The 18,989-nt window shown below is 44.2% G+C and overlaps 1 protein-coding gene across 5 annotated transcripts in view; it reads left to right on the top strand.

The window, feature by feature from the left end:
• LOC140458875 (uncharacterized) overlaps window positions 1-18,989 on the top strand; it is a 117,550-nt gene that overhangs the window by 52,596 nt on the left and 45,965 nt on the right. For 3 of the 5 annotated variants that reach the window (XM_072553601.1, XM_072553604.1, XM_072553603.1), the window contains one exon: window positions 879-1,124. The exons of the other annotated variants lie outside the window; for them this stretch is intronic. The gene's annotated coding sequence lies outside the window, so the exon portion shown is untranslated. The remainder of the gene's footprint in view (window positions 1-878; window positions 1,125-18,989) is intronic. 5 annotated transcript variants of the gene reach the window in all.

Here is an 18,989-nt window from a genome sequence, read left to right as displayed (position 1 = left end):
CTTTCGCCCAACAAGTCCACACTGACCCTCCGAAGAGTAACCCACCCAGATCTATTCCCCTACCCTCTATTTACCCCTAACCAATGCACCTGACACGATGAGCAAGTTAACATAGCCAATTTACCTGACCTGCACATCTTTGGACTGTGGGAGTAAACCGGAACACACCCATACAGACAGGGAGAACGTGCAAACTCCAGACAGACAGTCGCAGACAGTCGCCTGAGGCAGGAATTGAATCTGGATCCCTGCCGCTATGAAGCAGCAGTGCTAAGCACTGAGCCACCATGCTGCCCAGTGTTAGTGATAATGAAACACATGGACTTGAGTATTTGAAAGGAGAAGGCTTAGAACAATACATTCACCGGCTCTAGCTTGAGTTTATACCTTAACTTTGCAACATCCATTCTCCCGGTCTCCCTGGTGACCAACTGGAAAGACAGCAGTCTTTTCCTTATCTAATTGGTTGATCTTTAACTCCCCTTCCCAAGTTTTGAGAAGATTTGTAGCTCAGGTTGAGGTTCTGGATGTCGGTTTGCTCGCTGAGCTGGAAGGTTCGTTTGAATTTTCCAAACGAATGAATTAACCTTTGCCTTCCCAACTCAAACATATTTGGAACTACTAAACAGAAATATTGAAAGAAATGTGTTTTCTAATGCCTTAGTTTTGCTCCTAATTCTATTTTGGTAATTAATCTTCAACTCCTGCAGACTCTAGGACAATCCTAAAGGATTGGAAAGAACATCACCACTTCAGAGCAATGAGGGACGGACAATAAATAGCAGCCTTGTGGTTAATGCTTGCATACTGCACTGAACTGCTGTTAGCGTCCAAAGACTCACGAGTTGTTACAAACTAGTTGTTTTACTATTTTGCAGTTGCATTTGTATTTGGGGAGTTTGCCCCAAATTGGGGGAACAAGAGGAAGAACATCATCCCAGAAAACATTAATGATTACAGAACTATTCCAAAAAGATCAGTTCTGATGCACTAGGATCTCAGTGAAAGAATGGCTTGTGCTGGATATTGGCCAGGTCTGGAGAAAAATGAGGAACACTTGAGAGCTGCTTCCTCTAAAGACTGACAGAAGTTTGAATTGGGAAACTTGTCCTGCTCTACAACGGGTGAGTAAATCATGTTTGTATACAGATACTTACATGACTTTAATCTGTATGTGAAATGTTGTTCTACCCTCTGTAAATGTGAGCCAATCCAAAACTCTGCTGCCCCGTATCCCAAGTCACACAAGTCCCATGCAACACATAATAGACCTGCATTGGCTCATGGTCTGGCACTGTCTACATTTTAAAATTGTCATCCTAGTTTCAAATTCCTCAATTGACCCACCCTAACTCTGTAAAACTCCTCCAACCCCTACAACCATCTGCATCTCTGTAGCTTCTTCAAGCCCCTACACTGCACCCAATTTCAGTAACTTGCTGCAGTCCCTTCAATGTACTCTATCCCTGTAATCTTCTCAATCCTATCAGCCTCCAGATCACTACCCTCTCCAATTCTGGCCTCTTGCAGAATTCCTGATTTCCAACACTTCACCAGTAGTGGCTATGACTTCATCACCTGTGGCTCCTAAGTCCTGGAATACCCTTCCTCATCTACTCTTCCAGTACAGTCTCCTGCACTAAGACACTCCTTAAACCTATCCATTTTGCCAAGTTTTAGGCACTTGTCCTAATGCCTTCTAATGTGATGTGGTGTCAGAATGTATTTGATTATATTGTAGGAACATTAAAATATTCTTCTCAGCTATACTCTATCTCTCCTTCTGACAACAGTCTGAGATTAAGCTAATCTGTTGGAAATGTTGCAATTTTTAGTTAATCAAATTTAAATTCCTCCAGCAATTATGGTGAGATTTGAACCCACATGCCCCAAGACCACTTCCCTGGGTTTCTGGATTTAAATAGTCCAACTTATTTGTCACTATAGCACCATCCTTCCTAACTGACTGTCCAGACATATAATGTGCTAAGTGAATATAAATTGTTGCTGCTAATTTTTTTTAATGTAAAACCTGGTAACATTTTGTATTATATTAAAAACACAAAGATGCGAACTTACTGTTGTTGTTGCTGGAGGGAAGGAGGTTACTCTAATTGTTGGAGGTGCTTTTGAAAGACAAGTTGTTGTTGTCATGGTTATCTGGGTGAAATGACGCCTCCGGCCAGAGGTTGTACTGCAACCTGGTCTGGGTACCTGTCATTCTTCAGTCAGCCACTAGGTGGGAGCAGCTCACTAGATGGGAGAAGTTAATTAACACCTTGCTGATTTTCTTTAAAACAGTTAATCTTTGTCCCTTTCAACTTGCAAACAGTTTACTCCAGAGAGAAAAGAATTGCTGAGCCTTTCAATCCCTGAAAAATTGTTAAAGTTTTGATGTTTACATTATTACAGAGCCCCAAGTATTAGAAATCCCTTCCTTATCTACTCTACCTGTATTATCCCCTCCTTGAAGATGCTCCTCATACAAGTTATTTGAGTAAAGTTTTAGGCACTTGTCTTTACCCACCTCATGTGACTCACTGTCAGATTGTGGCTGATTAAACGTTGGGAAGATCAAACCATTCTTATCAGAGCGTGATCCAAGTTCCATTCTCTAGCTGTACTGTCTCCATCCCTCTATTACAATACTACTGCAATGTGAATGTTGTTGTTGGCAACATTTCTGTGAAACATGTTCGGGCATTTTATGTTGAGTGAAGAGCACAGTAAATGAGAGCAATAGTGCTGCTCCTCAAATTGCTCCAGGAAGTCATGTTCTTGTCCATGTTGTTGTTGCTAATAAACGCCAAATTGTTGCTGTGGTTCTCTGGATGAAATGTTACCTACAGTCTGATCCAGGTACCTTCCATTCTTCAGTCAGCTTCTAGGGATAGATAGAACAGCTTCTGTGAACATTCTGTTCCTCTTCCCTCTCTGATTCCCCTTTGGATCACACTGGCATCTCTGTAATAATGGTGCAAATATACATTATCCTGCTCCCTTACATACAGTGTCACATTGTCAAATTCAACATTTACCTTCCATTCCTACTGTCTGCATTTGTTTTCACATGATGAATGAATTTGGAATTGAACCTCTACTTCTAGAAACATAACTCAAACTAAATCCAACACACTGATCCCCCTGAATTGAGTTATCGAATTTAGCTCCTGGTATGCCTCCTTTTTTAAAGTTTGCATCCTTGTTTTCATAGCACTCCCTCTTCAGTCTTCCTTATTTCTGAAATCTCCACCAGTCCTGTAACCCTCCCTATCACTGTAATCTCCTCCGTCTCTAGATCTCTCCCTACTTCTGAACCTCCTTCAGCCCCTACAATACTTCCTATCTCGAGTTCCTACACATCTCCCTGACTCTGTAATCTCGTCCAGCATCTACATCCCTTCATACCTCTGTAATCTCCTTCAGGCCTAAAGCTCCCCCCCCCCTATTTCTGTAACCACCTCCAGCACCTACAATCTATTACCTAGAGAAATCATACGACTAGCCAAGAGGAAAAGGGAAGCGCACATAAGATCCAGGCAGCTAAGAACAGAACGGGCGCTGGAGGAATATCAGAAGAGTAGAACCAGTCTTAAATGAGGAATCAAGCGGGCTAAAAGGGTTCATGAAATAGCTTTAGCGAGCAGAATTAAGGAGAATCTCAAAGCCTTTTATTCTTATATACGAAGCAAGCAAGTAACTAGAGAAAAGATTGGTCCACTAAGGGGTAATGAAGGAAGGCTGTGTGTCGAGTCTGAGGGAATGGGTGAGATTCTGAATGATTACTTTGCATCAGTGTTCACTGAGGAGAGGGACATGATGAATGTTGAGATTAGAGATAGAAGTTTGATAAATCTGGATCACGTTGACATAAGCAAGGAAGATGTGTTGGGTAGGCTAGAGGTTATTAAGGTGAACAAATTCCCAGGACCAAATGGGATCTATCCCAGGTTGCTGAGGGAGTCGAGACAGGAAATAGCTGGGCCCCTGACAGATATCTTTGTAACATCCTTAAAGACAGGTGAGGTGCCAGAGGACTGCAGGGTTGCTCATGTTGTCCCCCTGTAAAGGAAGGGTAGTAGGGATATTCCAGGTAACTACAGACCAGTGAGCCTAACGTCAGTGGTGGGAAAGTTGCTGAAGAAGGTACTGAGGGATAGGATCTATTTATATTTAGAAAAGAATGGGCTTATCAGTGATATGCAACATGGTTTTGTGCGGGGTAGATCGAGCCTTACCAACTTAATAGAGTTCTTCGAGGAAGTGACCAAGTTGATAGATGAAGGAAGGGCTGTTGATGTCATGCATTGACTTTAGTAAGGCATTTGATAAGATTCCCATGGTAGACTAATGGAGAAAGTGAAGTCATATGGTTTGCAGGTTATTCTAGCGAGGTGGATAAAGAACTGGTTGAGCAACAGAAGACAGAGAGTAGTAGTTGAAGGGAGTTTCTCGAAATGGAGAAATGTGACCAGTGGTGTTCCACAGGGGTCAGTATTGGGGCCACTGTTGTTTGTAATATACATAAATGATCTGGAAGAGGGCACTGTTGGTATGATCAGCAAGTTTACAGATTACATGAAGATTGGTGGAGTAGCAGAAAGCATAAGTGACTTTCAAAGAATACAGGAGGATATAGATAGACTAGAGAGTTGGGCGGAAAAGTGGCAGATGGTGTTCAATCCAGGGAAATGTGAGGTGATGCATTTTGAGAAGTCTAATTCTATAGTGAATTATACAGAAAACGGAAGAAACTTAGGAAAAGTTGATGAGCAGAGAGATGTGGGAGTTCAGGTCCATGTACCCTGAAGGTGGCTGCACAGGTGGATAGAGTGGTCAAGGCGGCATATGGTATGATTGCCTTCATCGGATGGGGTATTGAGTATAAGAGCTGGCAGGTCATGTTAAAGTTGTACAAGATGTTGGTTCAGGCCGCATTTAGAATACTGTGTACAGTTCTGGTCGCCACATTACCAAAGGGATGTGGGTGCTTTGGAGAGGGTGCAGAGAAGGTTTACGAGGATGTTGCCTGGGATGAAGGTGCTAGCTATGAAGAGAGATTGAGTAGGTTAGGATTGTTTTCATTAGAAAAAAAGAGATTGAGTGGGCACCTGATTGAGGTTTACAAAATCATGAAGGGTATAGAGAGGGTGGATAGAGATAAGCTTTTTCCCAGAATGAAGGATTCAATAACGAGAGTCATGCGTTCAAGATGAGAGGTGAGAAGTTTAAGGGGGATACACAGGGCAAGTACTTCACACTGAGAGTGGTAGGTGCCTGGAACACGTTGCCAGCAGAGGTGGTAGAGGCAGGCACGGTAGATTCATTTAAGATGCATCTGGACAGATGCATGGGTAGGTGGGGAGCAGAGGGATACAGATCCTTAGGAATTGGGTGACAGGTTTAGACATGGGATTCGGATTGGCTCAGGCTTGGAGGACCGAAGGGCCTGTTCCTGGGCTGTAAATTTTCTTTGTTCTTTGTTCTTTTATCTCTGTAACATAATCTGCTTGAAGTGAAATATTACCATGCACAAATGTCATAGAGTCATAGAGATGTACAGCATGGAAACAGACCCTTCGGCCCAACTCGATATCCTAACCTCAGCTTGTCCCATTGCCAGCACTTGGCTCATATCCCTCTAAATCCTGCCTGTTCTAATACCCATCCAGATGCCTTTTAAATGTTGCAAAACCTGGTAACATTTTGTATTATATTAAAAATACAAAGATGGGAAATTACTGTTGTTGTTGCTGTAGGGAAGGAGGTTACTCTCATTGATGGAGGTGCTTTTGAAAGACAAGTGGTTAGCACTACTGCCTCACAGCACCAGGGTTCCAGGTTCAATTCCAGGGTCAGACGACTGTCTGTGTGGAGTTTGGACATTCTCCCGTCTCTGCATGGGTTTGCTCTGGTTTCCTCCCACAGTCCAAAGATGTGCAGGTCAGGTGAATTGGCCATGCTAAATTGCTCATAGTGTTAGGTGCTTTAGTCAGAGGGAAAGAGGTCTGGGTGGGTTACTCTTCGGAGAGTCGGTGTCGACTTGCTGGGCTGAAGGGCCTGTTTCCACACTGTAGTGAATCTAATCTAAAAAAAAGTTGTTGTTGTCATGGTTATCTGGGTGAAATGCCACCTCCGGCCAGAGGTTTGCTGCGACCTGGTCTGGGTACCTGTCATTCTTCAGTCAGCCACTAGATGGGAGCAGCTCCTGTCATTTTCTTCTCCTTCCCTGTCTGGTTCCCATGTGGGTTAAACTCCATTACCCACATTTTTCTGTCACCTCATACAGCGCATTGACCTCCACAGAGTGTTACATTATCAAACTTATCATTTACTCCCCATCTCCTCTGCTGGCATTTTTTAAGTTTGTCAGTGAGAATTTGAAACTCTACTGCCCAATATCATAACTTAAACAAAATCTTGTTCATTCTCCATCCTCATATTCACTGACTGAAATTGGTTCCTGGTTTGGCAACGCCGCCATTTTGAAATTCTCTACCTCTTTTCAAATCACGTCTTCTCCAACCTTTCCATCTCTGCAACCTCGATAGCCCCAGTATCCCTCAGTACCTCTGTAACAATCTACAGCCGTCAAACCTCCCATCCTCTGTAATGACCTCCAGCTCTGAGAATTATCCCTATTTCTGTTATCTCCTACAACCTCTACAAATCTTCCTTCCTCTATAACATCTCTAGCCTCAGAACCCTCCCTTTCTCTATAGCCTTCTGCAACCTCTACAACTCTCCATATTTTTGTATTCTTCTCCAGGCCCTACAATTCTCCAAGATCTTATTCCCTGTTTTCCAACTTTCTACCATGGGTGGCTATGCTTTAAACTATCTGACCTGTTATATGTAAATTACCACAAGCTACTTTAACTTCAGCTACTTATTAAGAAATCTCATAGACAATCGAATATTGAAACCTTATTGCGTGTATGAACCAAAATATGACTCCTTAAGTAGGCAAGTTAAGTCTTATAACTCAACTGAGCTATTACCTGATCAATGGTGGAATTTAGTTATAATTCCAGTCAACAGCGTCTGTCTCTATATAAGTCAGAGTTCGATTCCTGTGCAGTGTGGTTCTCCAGAGATCTGCGACTGAATTTAATACTTATAGGATTTTCTGTCTTGTGAAGTTTCTGATGTGACATTATTGATGATACTTTAGATCTGTTCATCCATAAGATTGATTACACTCTGGAATCATTAAGTCTGTAGCTGCTTTCTTATCAGGTGTAGCTTCCCTGTTCCTTGTTACATTCGATGTGAACTGTCTCCTGCCTCCCAGGAAATATTACTGAGCCTTTCAATCCCTGAAAAGTTGTTAAAGTTTTGAAGCTTACAGTATCACAGAGCGCCAAGTATTAGAAATCCCTAGGCACTTGTCTTTATCCCACCTTATGTGACTCACTGTCAGATTGTGGCTGATTAAACGTTGGGAAGATCAAACCATTCTTATCAGAGCGGGATCCAAGTTCCATTCTCTAGCTGTACTGTCTCCATCCCTCTATTACAATACTACTGCAATGTGAATGTTGTTGTTGGCAACATTTCTGTGAAACATGTTCGGGCATTTTATGTTGAGTGAAGAGCACAGTAAACGAGAGCAATAGTGCTGCTCCTCAAATTGCTCCAGGAAGTCATGTTCTTGTCCATGTTGTTGTTGCTAATAAACACCAAATTGTTGCTGTGGTTCTCTGGATGAAATGTTACCTACAGTCTGATTCAGGTTCCTTCCATTCTTCAGTCAGCTTCTAGGGATAGATAGAACAGCTTCTGTGAATATTCTGTTCCTCTTCCCTCTCTGATTCCCCTTTGGATCACACTGACCTCTCCATTACAGATGGTGCAAATGTACATTATCCTCCTCCCTTACATACAGTGTCACATTGTCAAATTCAACATTTACCTTCTATTCCTACTGTCTGCATTTGTTTTCACATGATGAATGGATTTGGAATTGAATCTCTACTTCCAAAAGCATAAATCCAACACACTGATCACCCCTGAATTGAGTTATAGAATTTAGCTCCTGGTATGCCTCCTTTTTTAAAGTTTGCATCCTTGATTTCATAGCACTCCTTCTTCAGTCTTCCTTATTTCTGTAATCTCCACCAGACCTGTAACCCTCCCTATCATTGTAATCTCCTCCTGTATCTAGATCCCCCCCTACTTCTGAACCTCCTTTAGCCCCGACAATACTTCCTATCTCTGTAACCTCCTCTGGTTCCTGCACATCCTCCTGTCTCTGTATCTCCAGAATCTACATACCTCCATGCCTTTGTCATCTCCTCCAGGCCTGAAGCTCCTCCCTATTTCTGTTACCTCCTCCAGTATGTACAATCCATTATCTCTGTAACTTAATCCTGTTTGAAGTGAAATATTACCATGCACAAATGTCATAGAGTCATAGAGATGTACAGCATGGGAACAGACCCTTCAGCCCAACTTGTCCATGCCGACCAGATATCCTAACCTAATCTAATCCCATTGCCCAGCACTTGGCCCATATCCCTCCAAACCCTTCCTATTCGTATACCCATCCAAATGCCTTTTAAATGTTGTAGTTGTACCAGCCTCCATCACTTCCTCTGGCAGCTCATTCCATAGATACACCATCCTCTGTGTGAAAAGGTTGCCTCTTAGGTCCCTTTTATATCTTTCCCTCTTACCTTAAACCTACGCCCACTGGTTCTGGATTCTCTGCCCCTGGGAAAAGACTTTGTCTGTTTATCCTATCCATGCCCCTTGTAATTTTACAAACCTCTATATGGTCCTTCTGAATCTGCTGTGAGTATGAGAACTCTGCCATGAGACACACACACTGTAGGCAGACATTGTGGGGAAAATCACCAGCCTTCGAGTCAGAGTCAGGGTTCAACCACAAGGTTTATTGTCCAAGGAAATACTGGAGCTCCAGGGAGAGAAACACCAACAGCACAGTGGGCAGCTGCGACTCTTCTCTCGACCTGGAGCACATGTCAAGATACTTTTATACATTTTGTGATAAAATAGGTCAGCGATGTGGTTATTGTCTCTGTAACATAGTTTATTTGTTGTAAACATTGCAGAATTGTTGATAGTTTCGGTGCAGTCATTGTCAGTTCCAGCGTAGCATTTGTTAATTTAAGTGCGGTCGTTGGCAATTTCAGTGTAGACATTGTCAGTTTCACTGTCTGCGCAGAAGTCTGTTGCTGTTCCTGAGAAGGACGATTACTGCAGCCTTGGCTATTATCATCCTGTATTGAGTCCGTGACAGATTGTTAGCATTTCTCTCAAAGGTGTTGGCTGGACCCAGACACTTCGACGGGCAGTATATGCTACTCATGTGTATTCTCTCCTCCACCCACCTTAAACTAATCAACTGGGTTGTGAGTGCATTGTGTTGGCATTCTGATGGCCCTAGGCAGTGTCTGTGTTTGCTCTGCTGTCTCTCTCCATATTGTGGTCCGGCGGCCATCTTGTGTGTCAACTGGTCAACTTATGGCTCAGCGGCCATCTTGTGTGTCCATATGCCTAGTGTCACCCTGCCCCCTGCCATCTCCCACTTCATGGACATCGTTGACACTTTCATGTTGTACACAGAAAATGTAGTGTCAGAAATCAAACTACGGTGAATGTTGCAGAGCTATGAGAAAGATCAACTCCTGACAGAAAGCCATAGGTATATTTGGAGCCGTAAGCTGCCATTAAATACAAGAACAAAGAAGCAAGCAACAATTAAAATGCCAGTTAAAAGAAAATTACTGCAGCTTTTCCTCTCCCTGCTGCTCTTTAAATGAACGTGAATGTGGAGAAAAACTGCATTTGTTTCCTATACAATGGCAGGGTTATGAAATAGCTCCAGATTTGTGAAGCCAGCCAGAGGAACCATGAGTTGAGAAGGAACTGTCTCAAAATGTATCCCACTCACAGAAAAGTTGAGAAAAAAAATTTGGCAGAAATTTAAAAAACTTTGAAGGCATATTTTGAACCACTGGCATATTTTATTAATGAATGGTACATATTCATTGTCAGGGGATCAAACTGAAAAAAAAAATCTACTGATCGTTTCCGAATGTCATTAAGTCAGCTCACAGAATCCTGTGAATTCACATAATTTATAGACAATTTAATTAAAGATAGGATTGTGTGAGGTATAAGAGATGCTGCAGTCAGAGCACGTCTACTGAACAAGGAAAAAATTACGCTCAAAGCAGCAGTTGACAAGTGCAGAAGTGTTGAGGTTGTGAACAGGCAGCTGGAGTACCTTCAAGGCAGAACAGGCCATGTGTGTTTCCACTTAATCATAGATACCCCAGACAAAAAAAGACCAGAACAATCATAGGTAAAGGGCAGGGCACAAATACTACTGAGGACATCATGAAAAGGAGAAGAAGGCATGTCGGACTTGGAAAAAGTAGCCTCCCCATTGTAAGAAGCTGAATTAATTTGTGCACATGTGTCTAACAAAAGGCAGCCCAATAAGTAGGCACAAATAGCCATTAAACAGACATTGGCTGAAGATTCTGATGAAATTCCACTTTACCATAGAGCAAGTTGTTTCAGTGTGGATGAAGTGTGGAGCTGGAAAAAGCACAGCAGGTCAAGCAGCATCAGAGAAGAAGGCAAGTTGATGTTTCAGGTCAGAACCTTACAAGTCGACTCCCCTTCTCTGTGGAGAGGCTGAACAGGCTGGGGCTGTTTTCCCTGGAGTGTCGGAGGCTGAGGGGTGACCTTATAGAGATTTACAAAATCATGAGGGGCATGGATAGGGTAAATAGACAAAGTCTTTTCCCTGGGGTCGGGGAGTCCAGAACTAGAGGGCGTAGGTTTAGGGTGAGAGGGGAAAGATATAAAAGTGACCTAAGGGGCAACTTTTTCACACAGAGGGTGGTACGTGTATGGAATGAGCTGTCAGAGGATGTGGTGGAGGCTGGTACAATTACAACATTTAAGAGGCATTTGGATGGGTATATGAATAGGAAGGGTTTGGAGGGATATGGGCCGGGTGCTGGCAGGTGGGACTAGATTGGGTTGGGATATCTGGGTCAGCATGGACGGGTTGGACTGAAGGGTCTGTTTCTATGACTCTATGACTTGCTGTGCTTTGTCCAGCTCCACACTGACTATCCAGTGCCTGCAGTTCTCACTTTCTCCAACAAGTTGTTTCAGTCAAGTTGATAGATGCAACATGATTTGTGATTTTTTGAATGGGGATTGCAGAAGAACATAAGTCAGCATGAAGTGTCAGACACTGATGTGCTCTGTAACTTAATGTACTTCACAGACCAGCCTGAAGTGATGCAACATGGTGACCCTTGAAAGTGATATTGATGGCACCATGCTCATGCCAGGAGGACACATTACTCTACAAGCCCATTGTGACAATATGAACAAAGGTCTGGAGTTCCAGATTGTAGAGAGCAAGCCATTGTTTCAGTTGCAGCAAGACTGTAGCTTGGAGTACAAAACCTTCCTCCACCACAACAAGAGTAGAGTCCCCTAGTCCTCACATTCCACCCCACTAACCTCCAATCCAACAGATCAACGTGCACCACTTCTGCCTCCTGCAGTCTGACCCCACAACCAAAATGATATTTCTCTCCCCACCCACATCCGCATTTTGCAAGGACCATTCCCTCCACGGTTCCCTCGATGGGTCCACACTCCCCACCAATCCCTCCTCCACACCCAGAACCTTCCCCTGTGGCCGCAGGAGGTGCAATTCCTGCCCCCACACCTCCCCTCTCACTTCCACCCAAAGCCTCAAAGAATCATTCCAGGTCCAGCAGAGATTCGCGTGCGTTTTCTCCAACCTGATTTATTGCTCCCAATGTGGTCTCCTCTACATCGAGGGCCAAAGGGCCTGTTCTGCGCTATATTGTTCTATGTTCTATGGTGCTAATTTATCTGAACTCAATGTCCTCAGAAAGTAATACCATCTCATATGCCTCAATGAGCTTCACTTATTTTTCCAAGTTGCAAACAAACTCTTGCACTTTGCTTTCCCTTGTTAAAGCCAATGTCCATTTTCCTCCATTCACAGTCCAAAAATGGAAAGATGTGATATTTATGATCCAAATCTTTGACTCAGATTTTCAATAGCACTGAACCTTGATGTATCCCACAATTTACAGCTTGACAACCCTTTTATTCTGACTCCCCATTGTGTTTGTTAATCAGTTCTCAATCCATGTCAGTACATTACCCCAATCACATGTGCTCTACTGTTATTTAATAAGCTTATTTAGACTCATAGAGTCATAGAGATGTGCAGCGCCAAAACAGACTCTTTGGTCCAACTCGTCCATGCCAACCAGATATCCCAACCCAATCTAGTCCCACCTGCCAGCACCCGGCCCATATCCCTCCAAACCCTTCCTATTCATATACCCATCCAGATGCCTTTTAAATGTTGCAATTGTACCAGCCTCCACCACTTCCTCTGGCAGCTCAGTCCATACACGTACTACCCTCTGTGTGAAAACGTTGCCCCTTAGGTCTCTTTTATGTCTTTCCCCTCTCACCCTAAACCTATGCCCTCTAGTTTTGGACTCCCCCACCTCAGGGAAAAGACCTTGTCTATTTATCCTATCCATGCCCCTCATAATTTTATAAACCTCGGCCTAGCTTATTCAGCCTCTCCCTATAGCTCCAATCCTCCAATCCTGGCAACATCCTTGTAAATCTTTTCTGAACCCTTTCAAGTTTCACAACATCCTTCCGATAGGAAGGAGACCAGAATTGTATGAGATATTTTGTGCACCTTTACAAATCTTTCTTAAATTCCTTATGTACTACATCTACTGTCTCCCCTTATATATTCTACTAGCTGTATCCTCAAAAATCTTCAAAAGGTTAGGCAAATATGATTTTCCTTTCAAAATTCATTTTGACTCTGTCAATCCGAGCATCCTAACTATCCTGTTGTGTCATCCTTTACTGTAGATCTTAGCATTACCAGATGACAGATGTTAGGCTAACAAGTCTGTATTTCCCATTTTCCTTCCCACTCCTTTCATCAATAGTGGGGTTGAAACAAGGTGAGATTGAAACATGAATGTAAAATAACGAGGAGTAGAAACTCAGAAAGTAAAAACTTCTGTCGGCATGTAAAAAGAAAACATGAGCAAAAGCAAATGTGGGTTAATTGTAGGAGAGTTTATAATAAGTATTACTTTGTTTCTGTCCTCTCAAAGAAAGTCATAGATCTTCCTAAGATAATTGTGATCCAAATCTTAGCCAAAAGGATTCCTCAAACCTTTTGCCCAGGTATTCTTCCCTTGAGTGACAGACAAAAAAACCAGGAGTCGACTCAGACTTTAATTAAACAAACTCTTCTTTATTGAATTCTTTAGGTATCAATGCTCAATATAAAACATACATTCATTGCAACATTTACTTCATAGCGCTTAAATTCAACTTAAATTCACTTCATTTAACTTCACTTTATCTTACATTAACTTAACTCACATTTAATTCTAACTGTAATTTTAGTTGTATAAGTTTGGCTTGAAACAAATGCTACACCAAATTGAGTAAAGTGGTCAACTTTGCTCATGGTGTTGATTTTGCCTCATGTTTCTTTGTCTTCTCTGAAGATTTGCCTTCCTCGAAGACTTCAGGGCATGTGCTTCTCAAATGTTGGTCTTGAATGGGCACTCCTGCAAAATCCTTTGTGCTGTTAACTTTTATCCCAGAGTGTATTCATTTTCCAGAAACTTCTCTGGAACTCATCCAATGAGCTGACCAAACCTGATCACAACGTTTGATCCCAACCAATGGAGTTTGCTGGTAAACAACTCACAAATGTTTACACCAAGTTGTAAGCAGTCATGTCCCATGGTCATTATAAGGCAACACAGTGCCAGTATCTGGCAGACCATTATAAAACCTCCCTTATTTTGTCAAGGGACACAGGAGGTCACAACTTATAGGTTCCAACATGTCCTTGCTGCAGTTTTCACCTAGGTCAGAGTTTAAACTAGTTTGACTAAAGTTCCCAGCATACTTGGCTGTAGTGCTTAACCAGTCTTGTGGTCACACAAGGATCCAGAGAGAACAGGACCAGGTAGACATTAATGTTAGTGAAAAGTAGTATTGAAGAAATCAATGGGATTAAAATTTGACTAAACCCTAGGATCTAATAACTGTCACCCTAGAATGTTGAAAGAGAGGATTACAGATATAGTGGAACCATTGGTAACCACCTTGCATAATTCTATTAATTCTTCAATGGTGCCCGCAGATTGGAAAACTCCAAATGTAATCCCAGCTCCATATTCATATTTAATTCTCACCTTGTTTAAACCCTAATATTAATGAAAGGAGAGAGAAAACAGGGAACTACAGACCTGTTAGTCTGTCATCAGTTATAGGAAGAATACTAGAACTTATTAGAAACAATGCGATTAATGGGTGTTTAAAAATTAACTGTCTAATTGGGCAGAGTGAATCTTTCTTCTATAAAGGGGAAACCACATTTGATAAACGTGATTGAGTTTTTTTGAGGATGTTTGTAGCAGCATGAATAAGATGGACCCAGTGGACCTGATGTATTTTAATTTTCAGAAGTCTTTTGTTAAAGTGCCACACAGGAGGTTGGTGAACAACATTAAAATGGATGCCGCTGGAGATTCAAGATGGCGGCAGTCTGAAAAGTCTGTTGTGTTGGGTTGTGTGCCATACCCCGGGCAGGGTGGGCTCCTACCTCACCTCCCCCCCCCCCCCACCCCCACATTAGCCACCCCTGAGGAAGATTTTTAGTATAAAGCAGGTACAGCACCTAAATTAGGATTTGGAGGCTCTGGATATGAAATGAAGACGTCCAGAGGAAGGAGAGCTAGGGGAGTGCAGCAGGCAGAGCACTCCCCTGCTGTATCGGGTGCACCCGCAGCTGCTGCCTCAACTCCCATGGCAGCGCCTTTAGATTCGGTGGAGCAGCAGCGTCTACTCGGGGAGTTCGCAAAACTCCATGAAAAAAATCAAAAAAGCGCTGGAGCCGATTACTGCCGCCACTGACAAAGAATAAGCAAGAGATCCGGGTGTTGGATCGGCACGTGGAAGCAATCAAGCAAAGGACTCGGAGACCGCGATGGAGAGCTCTGAGGGGCGGCTCCGAAACTTGGAAGGCCAGGTTCGGGCCTTGCTGGAACAAGTAGACGACCTCGAAAATCGAGGTCGGAGAAAAAATTTACAGGTCGCAGTTCTTCCGGAGCGTGAGAAGCGTGAGAATCTGGCTGAATTTCTTGAGAGGTGGCTCCCGGATTTGCTGGGGCTAGAGATTGAGTTGGGCCAGGTGAGTGTGGAGTGGGCCCAACGGATCGCGATACACAGGTCCGGGTCAGATCTGCACCCCATCCCGCCCAGTCCTAGTGCGACTCCAGCACTATAAAGAAAAGCATTTAATAATAGAAACGTCCAGAAGACTGGGAAGAGATCCAAAGGGCTTTGGTATATAAAGGTTCAAGGATAATGATTTTGCAAGACTTTTCTTGGGCCATAATTAAGAAAAGGAAGACTTTTGATGATGTAAAGAAAAAAATTAAGAGACTTGAATATTCAGTATTCTCTGAGGTACCTGACAATGCTACAGTTTAATTATGGGGAGGTCTGTCTACAACTTTGACTTGGCAGATAAAGCAAAGAATTTTTTAACTCTCTAAAATAATAGATTTGGACCAAGGGGGAAAGAGGAAAAGATGTGTGCGGACAATGGCATAATCTTTTTTTTAATCTTCTCTTTCTTCGTTCTTTTCCCTTTTGTGGTCTCTTGCATTATAGATGTGGTTGTGCTTTAGTGTAAAATCTGGTTTGTTTCATATTATGGGAGTCATCTGTTGTTTTACTGTTCTGCTTTTCTGGGTGAAGGGTGGTTACTTCTTTGACGTAAAGACATGTGAGGTTGTGATATGGAGGGGGAGGGGAGGGCATCCATTGTTAACTTGCAGGAGTATAAATAACATGTCTTTTTCATTGGCTGTGTTTGGGGGTGTGGCCTTAACTGGAAGGTGCCAGGGTGGCTGTAAGGTTGGGAGTGAATGCCCCCTATGGGTGAGGGGGGAGATCGCAGGCTATAGTAGGCAGTCATGGCGAGTGATCTGTTCAGGTGGTGCACCTGGAATATAAAGGGAAGCCACTCCCCCATTAATAGGAGAAAGGTGCTTTCAAATCTTAGGTATGAAAGCGTTGACATTGCGCTGTTGCAAGAGACACATTTCACCAATAGGAAACATCTGAAATTACAGCATAGAGTCATAGAGTCATAGAAATGCACAGCATGGAAACAGACCCCTCGTCCAACCCGTCCATGCTGACAAGATATCCCAACCCAATCTAGGCCCACTTGCCAGCACCTGGCCCATATGCAAGAAAACCCTTCCTATTCATATACCCATCCAGGTGCCTTTTAACTGTTTCAATTGTACCAGCCTCCAACACTTCCTCTGGCAGCTCATTCCATACACGTACCACCCTCTGCATGAAACGTTTGCCCCTTAGGTTCCTTTTATATCTTTCCCCTCTCACCCTGAACCTATGCCCTCTAGTTATTGACTCCCCCACCCCAAGGAAAAGACTTTGTCTATTTATCCTATCCGTGCCCCTCATGATTTTATAAACCTCTATAAGGCCACCCCTCAGCCTCCGACACTCCAGGGAAAACAGCCCCAGCCTGTTCAGCCTCTACCTATAGCAAAAGTCCTCCAACCCTGGCAACATCCTTGTAAATCCTTTCTGAACCCTTTCAAATTTCGCAACACCTTTCCGATAGGAAGGAGACCAGAATTGCACGCAGTATTCCAACAGTGGCCCAACTAATGACCTGTAAAGCTGCAACATGACCTCCCAACTCCTGTACTCATTACCCTAACAGGATATGATAGGGTATCCTTTTTGTCCTTTAACTTCAAAAACAGAGGAGCGGTGAGGAAGTTTAAAAGCCACAGAGGGGATCAGTTCCATGCTTTACTTCTCTTTTAAGACCCAGTGGGGCCTCAAGGGTTAAACATTCCACTGCCAAAATACTTAACAGTTGGAAACCTATCCTCTTACAATATAGACAGAACATCTCAGCAGGGGGTAGGCTGACTGTATCTCAGCACAGGAGGAGATAGGCAGGTAGGACAAGTCCGGACAAGTCATGGGGACAGTTACTGAGCTGGAAGTTTAGAACTAGGGTGAGGTGGGGGAAGGGGAAATGGGGAAGCTGTTGAAGTCCACATTGATGCCCTGGGGTTGAAGTGTTCCGAGGCGGAGGATGAGGCGTTCTTCCTCCAGGCGTCTGGTGGTGAGGGAGCGGCGGTGAAGGAGGCCCAGGACCTCCATGTCCTTGGCAGAGTGGGAGGGGGAGTTGAAATGTTGGACCACGGGGCAGTGTGGTTGATTGGTGCGGGTGTCCTGGAGATGTTCCCTAAAGCGCTCTGCTAGGAGGCGTCCAGTCTCTCCAATGTAGAGGAGACCGCATCGGGAGCAACGGATACAATAAATGATATTAGTGGATGTGCAAGTAAAACTTTGGATATGGAAGGCTCCTTTCGGGCCTTGGATAGAGGTGAGGGAGGAGGTGTGGGTGCAGGTTTTACAGTTCCTGCGGTGGCAGGGGAAGGTGCCAGGATGGGAGGGTGGGTTGTAGGGGGGGCGTGGACCTGACCAGGTAGTCACGGAGGGAACGGTCTTTGCGGAAGTCAGAAAGAGGTGGGGAGGGAAATATATCCCTGGTGGTGGAGTGTGTTTGGAGGTGGCGGAAATGTCGGCGGATGATTTGGTTTATGTGAAGGTTGGTAGGGAGGAAGGTGAGCACCAGGGGAGTTCTGTCCTTGTTACGGTTGGAGGGGTTGGGTCTGAGGGCAGAGGTGTGGGATGTGGACGAGATGCGTTGGAGGGCATCTTTAACCACATGGGAAGGGAAATTGTGGTCTCTAAAGAAGGAGGCCATCTGGTGTGTTCTGTGGTGGAACTAGTCCTCCTGGGAGCAGATCCGGCGGAGGCAGAGGAATTGGGAATACGGGATGGCATTTTTGCAAGAGGTAGGGTGGGAAGAGGTGTAATCCAGGTAGCTGTGAGAGTCAGTGGGTTTGTAAAAAATGTCAGTGTCAAGTCGGTCGTCATTAATGGAGATGGAGAGGTCCAGGAAGGGGAGGGAGGTGTCAGAGATGGTCCAGGTAAATTTAAGGTCAGGGTGAAATGTGTTGGTGAAGTTGATGAATTGCACAACCTCCGCGCGGGAGTGGTGCCGGTGTAATTACGGAAGATCAACTGTTCTACGTAACCAACAAAGAGACAGACATAGCTGGGGCCCATACGTGTGCCCATGGCTACCCCTTTGGTCTGGAGGAAGTGGGAGGATTCAAAGGAGAAATTGTTAAGGGTGAGGACCAGTTCGGCCAAACGAATGAGAGTGTCGGTGGAAGGGCACTGTTGGGGACATCTGGAGAGGAAAAAATGGAGGGCTTTGAGGCCCTGGTCATGGCGGATGGAGGTGTAGAGGGATTGGATATCCATGGTGAAGATGAGGCGTTGGGGACCAGGGAAACGGAAGTCTTGGAGGAGGTGGAGGGCATGGGTGGTGTCTCGAACGTATGTGGGGAGTTCCTGGACTAGGGGGGATAGTGTAGAGGTAGGTAGAGATGAGTTCAGTGGGGCAGGAGCATGCTGAGACAATGGGTCGACTAGGGTGGTCAGGCTTGTGGATCTTGGCAAGGAGGTAGAACCGGGCAGTGCGGGGTTCCCGGACTATGAGGTTGGAAGCTGTGGGTGGGAGATCTCCTGAGGTGATGAGGTTCTGTATGGTCTGGGAGATGATGGTTTGGTGATGGGGGTGGGGTCATGGTTGAGGGGGCAGTAGGAAGAGGTGTCCTTGAGTTGACATTTGGCTTCAGCGGTGTAGAGGTCAGTGCGCCAGACTACCACTGCGCCCCCTTTATCCGCTGGCTTGATGGTGAGGTTTGGATTGGAGCAGAGGGATTGGAGGGCTGCGCATTGTGAGGGTGAGAGGTTGGAGT

Source organism: Chiloscyllium punctatum, chromosome 34 (assembly GCF_047496795.1).
Source record: "Chiloscyllium punctatum isolate Juve2018m chromosome 34, sChiPun1.3, whole genome shotgun sequence".
In the NCBI taxonomy this organism is placed as follows: Eukaryota; Metazoa; Chordata; class Chondrichthyes; order Orectolobiformes; family Hemiscylliidae; genus Chiloscyllium; species Chiloscyllium punctatum.
The sequence above is the reverse complement of the archived record's forward strand: the minus strand, read 5'-3'. Positions and strand labels throughout refer to the sequence as shown.